Here is a 5,581-nt window from a genome sequence, read left to right as displayed (position 1 = left end):
GGAGCCGCAAGGCGCGCCCCGAACCCCGCCTCGGGGAGCCCTCCCCCGTTCTGCCCGCAATGGGCGTGGGGCGCCCAGCTCGGAGATCGCTGCCCAGGTTTTGTCCGCCTGGGCGCCCAGTAAGGGGTTGTAGAACAGTGGGAACAAAAGGTGTCGGTCACTTAAGCACTTGGAGATATTCCTATTCGTAAGGTAGTCACAGCATTTGTAATCTCAAGACCGATTCTTTTACAGTTGTTTTGAAATGCAAATAGTTTTCGAAACTCAAGAAGAGTACAAATATTCCAGCCTATGAATTCGGCCTCCTCCTCTCCCTTCTTATCTTTAACCACAGGGACCTAACAGACCACCCGTTTGTTTGTTTGTTTGTTTTTCCACTCCGCGCTATCGCCACTCCCTCACCAAATTGACCAAGTATATGAATAGGATTGGCCCTGTGTCCACCTACATTTGGAAAGCCCCTTGCAAGTGATTCTAGTGTGATTGTTGAATAGGAAAGTGCAGCTTGGGCAACACTTGCCCTTGAGCCTAGTGCCAGGAGCGTTTTCTGAGGACTTCAGTTCAGTTCAGTTCAGTTCAGTCGCTCAGTCGTGTCCGACTCTTCGCGACCCCGTGAATCGCAGCACACCAGGCCTCCCTGTCCATCACCAACTCCCAGAGTTCACTCAGACTCATGTCCATTGAGTCAGTGATGCCATCCAGCCATCTCATCCTCTGTCGTCTTCTCCTCCTGCCCCCAATCCCTCCCAGCATCAGAGTCTTTTCTAATGAGTCAACTCTTCGCATAAGGTGGCCAAAGTACTGGAGTTTCAGCTTTAGCATCATTCCCTCCAAAGAAATCCCAGGGCTGATCTCCTTCAGAATGGACTGGTTGGATCTCCTTGCAGTCCAAGGGACTTTTAAGGGTCTTCTCCAACACCACAGTTCAAAAGCATCAATTCTTCGGCACTCAGCCTTCTTCACAGTCCAACTCTTACATCCATACATGACCACTGGAAAAACCATAGCCTTGACTAGACGGACCTTTGTTGGCAAAGTAATGTCTCTGCTTTTGAATATGCTATCTAGGTTGGTCATAACTTTCCTTCCAAGGAGTAAGCGTCTTTTAATTTCATGGCTACAGTCACCATCTGCAGTGATTTTGGAGCCCAGAAAAATAAAGTCTGACACTGTTTCCACTGTTTCCCCATCTATTTCCCATGAAGTGATGGGACCAGATGCCATGATCTTTGTTTTCTGAATGTTGAGCTTTAAGCCAACTTTTTCACTCTCCACTTTCATCAAGAGGCTTTTGAGTTCCTCTTCACTTTCTGCCATAAGGGTGGTGTCATCTGCATATCTGAGGTTATTGATATTTCTCCCGGCAATCTTGATTCCAGCTTGTGAAGTCTGAGGACTTCAGCCAACTCCAACTCGGTTGGAATCCAGGTAGCCCAGCCTCAGTGACCCTAATTTTTTTCCTTATCTGTACCCACGAAGAATATATAATTTAAATGAAAAAAAAAAAAAAAAAGCCTGTGAAGGGCACAGTGGCTCATACACAGTAATAATATTTGTTTTTTCTTTTGTAGTTCTTAGAATTAATTAGTATTATTTATTATTTCTATTATAAATATCATTTTGAGAGAGTCAATTCTTAGGTAGGTTGATAAGAAGTCCAGTGCCCCAAGGAGGAGAAAGGGGTTTGGGGCTCTTAAGGAGAAAAGGACAAATTTTTTTTTTACATTGCTTTCTCTTAGTCACATAAAACATTTTGTTTTTGTTTGTTTTTTTTCTTTAAGCCCAAAGCTAATGATTACACAACAAAACAACTCATTTTAAACTCTGTTCAATTCAGTTCAGTTGCTCAGTTGTGTCTGACTCTTTGCGAGCCCACGCACTGCAGCACGACAGGTGTCCCTGTCCATCACCAACACCCAGAGCTTGCTCAAACTCATGTCCATCAAGTTGGTGATGCCATCCAACCATCTCATCTTCTGTCATCCCCTTATTCTCCTGCCTTCAATCCTTCCCAGAATCAGGCAGAATCAGGGTCTTTTCCAATGAGTCAGTTCTTTGCATCAAGTGGCCAAAGTATTGGAGTTTCAGCTTCAGCATCAGCCCTTCCAATGAACACCCAGGACTGATTTCCTTTAAGATGGACTGGTTGGATCTCCTTGCAGTCCAAGCGACTCTCAAGAGTCTTCTCCAGCACCACAGTTCAAAAGCATCAATTCTTTGGCTCTCAGCTTTCTTTATTGTCCAGCTCTCACATCCATACATGACTACTGGAAAACCATAGCTTTAACTAGATGGACCTTTGTTGGCAAAGTAATGTCTCTGCTTTTTAATATGCTGTCTAGGTTGGTCATAGTTTTTCTTCCAAGGAGCAAGCGTCTTTTAATTTCATGGCTGCAGTCACCATCTATAGTGATTCTGGAGCCCCAAAAAATAAAGTCTCATTGTTTCCACTGTTTCCCCATCTATTTGTCATGAACTGATGGAACCAGATGGCATGATCTTAGTTTTCTTAATGTTTTCACTCTCCTCTTTTATGTTCATCAAGAGGCTCTTTAATTCTTCTTTGCTTTCTGCCGTAAGGGTGGTGTCATCTGCATATCTGAGGTTATTGATATTTCTCCCAGCAATCTTGATTCCAGCTTGTGCTTCATCCAACCTGGCATTTCTCATGATGTACTCTGCATAGAAGTTAAATAAGCAGGGTGACAATATACAGCCTTGATGTACTCCTTTCCCAATTTGGAACCAGTCTGTTGTTCCGTGTCCAGTTCTAACTGTTGCTTCTTGACCTGCATACAGATTTCTCAGGAGGCAGGTCAGGTGGTCTGGTATTCCCATCTCTTTCAGAATTTTCCACAGTTTTTTGTGATCCACACAAAGCCTTTGGCATAGTCAATAAAGCAGAAATAGACATTTTTCTGGAACTCTCTTGCTTTTTCTGTGATCCAATGGATGATCCAATGGATCTCCTGTTTGACCACTTCCAACTTGCCTTGATTCATGGACCTAACATTCCAGGTTCCTATGCAACATTGTTCTTTACAGCATCTGACTTTGCTTCCATCACCAGACACATCCACAACTGGGTATTATTTTCACTTTGGCTCAGCCTCTTCATTCTTCCCTGAGCTATTGTCTGCTCTTCTCCAGTAGCATATTGGGCACCTACCGACCTGGGGAGTTCATCTTTCAGTGTCATATCTTTTTGCCTTTTCATACTATTCATGGGGTTCTCAAGGCAAGAATACTAAAGTGGTTTGCCATTCCCTTCTCCACTGTAAACTCTGAGCTAAGGTTTATATAACAACAAAGTATCCTGCTTGAGAACTTGTTTCTCCTTCTTAAGAACCTTCTGACTAATCTGTTATCTTAAAATGTGTATTATGGGAGTGGATGTAGTAAGATCTTTCTATTGTTAGTTCTAATCCCATTGTCTTAAAATGTAAATTGTGGGAGTGGTTCTGGTAAGACCTTTACAACCTTGAGACATTCTTTTGATTTACTGTAATAACCAATTGAAAAACTAAGATTAGCAAATTAGGCACTCTCCGTCCCCCTTCTAATGTCTGTGTCAGAAGCTTTCTCTGTCCCTTTTCACTGTAATAAAACTTCTGCTACACAAGAGACCTGAGCCTGGCCCTTGATCCTGAAGCTAAATCTTCTTCTTTAGAGATTACGAATCATTCAGTGTAAGCTATAAATTTCTTAGACTCCAACATGAAAGGCAGGGGCTTTGTTTATAAACTCTATATCCTGCACCTAGAGTTACACCCTTACACCTGAAAGCCATAAAAATGTTTACACTGTGTGAATCAGAAATTGTATATTGTTCTGTGTTCCTGGAGAAAGCTGTGCCCTACTTAGCTAAACCTTGACCCTGACTGATAGTTTATCCCAGTCACAACTTGGAATAATGTTGCTCAAGAGTTACCCTTTCTGCCTTGTCACCTTTGCAATATAGGTGTTCTTTTCCTTATGATAAATGTAAATGATTTTTCAAATAAGGTGCTTTAAAATACTATTGCCAGCTGGAGCTGGAACCAAACTGAGGTTCAACTGCTCCTGCTCAGAGTTGGTAGAAATAGGTGCTTTATTTAGGAAGCCAGTAACCTGGGGAGATGGTAGACTAGCACTCCCCAAACCATCTCCCAGTTGTCAGTTAGAGGGAAAGGGTTTTAAAGGGAAAAGGGGAAGTTTCAGGAGTGTGCAGAACAGCAATCAACTCCAACAATTCTCTTGAAACTGGTCATGTGATAGTCTGGTCAGTGTCATCTTGATTGTTGTAAGTGCAGTTAATCTTCAGTTCCAGAGTTGGTTTGTCCCCTTTTCCTTGAAGTCAGTTCTTGGAATTGTGCAAGATGGATAAGCTTATGTCACAGCTATAGTCCAGTCATCATGCAGTTAGCTTTTTCTATGTGGTGGTGGTTTTAGTACCCTGCAAAAAACAACTCAGGAATAGACATCAGGCACTATTATCTATGTCCTTCAGAGAGGAACTAAAGATTCTGTGATACTATCACCCTAACCACAAACTGCTTGAGCCTGCTTTTTTGTGACTCAGTGAGGCCAGGGAGACTACAGCTTTACTGCAAGTAAGAAACAGGGAACATGGAGGCTTTATTATACCTGGGAGGGCCCCGCCGAGTCCTGCTCTGTTTCAGTACTACACTGAGTCTCACTACTGTGAACAAATTCTAGTCAAGTTTCCTCTGTGCCTTTTCCCCTTCTGTAAAATGAAAGGCTTGAGTTAGACTTAGTGTCCCCAGCTAGATCATCCCATGGATGGGTACACTGTATTCTCCATCCCAAACTCCAGCTGTGGGGGTGGTTGTGAAAGGGGATAGATCTGCAAATGGCAATTGGATTGGGAGCTGGGACAGCAGGCCCAGGATTGGGAAAACTGGCCCAAAGAATATAATCTCTGTCCATTCCTGGAGAATACAAAGTCTACATGAGCTCTGAACATCTAAGTCTCAAAAAATATGTCTTTGTCTTTTTTCATGGAAGAGCATTTTATTTTAAATATAGCAGTGTGTGCATGTTAATCCCAAACTCCCAATCTATCCCTATGTCTTTGTCTCTTAATTTGATGATTTGGTCTAATGTGAATATCTTGTTCATTCCAGGGTATGTACTTGTAAACTTGTGTACATTTATTATCTGACAAGATATAATGGTTAACTTTATGTGTTGACTTGGCTAGGCCATGGTGCCCAGTTTCTGGTTAAGCATTCAGCTAGATATTGCTATGAAGGGATTTTTTTGTTGGTACACTTTATATAAAGCAGACTAGCCTCCATAACATGGCTGGGTCTCATCCAATAAGTTAAAGACCTTAAGTGAAAAAAGACAGAGGTCCCGAGAAGAGAGAATTCTAACTCCAGACTGCCTTTGAACTTGGGTTGCAATGTCAACTCTTCCCTGAGTCTCCAGCCTGCCAGTCTGCCCTGCAAATTTCATACTTAGTCCCCAAAATTGTGAGTTATTTCCTTAAAATAAATCTCTCTCTCTCTGTCTCTGTCTCTCTGTATATGCATAGGTATATATATACTAGGTTGGCCAAAAAGTTCATTTGGGTTTT

This window comes from Bos mutus, chromosome 10, assembly GCF_027580195.1.
Source record: "Bos mutus isolate GX-2022 chromosome 10, NWIPB_WYAK_1.1, whole genome shotgun sequence".
Classification (NCBI taxonomy): Eukaryota; Metazoa; Chordata; class Mammalia; order Artiodactyla; family Bovidae; genus Bos; species Bos mutus.
The sequence above is the reverse complement of the archived record's forward strand: the minus strand, read 5'-3'. Positions refer to the sequence as shown.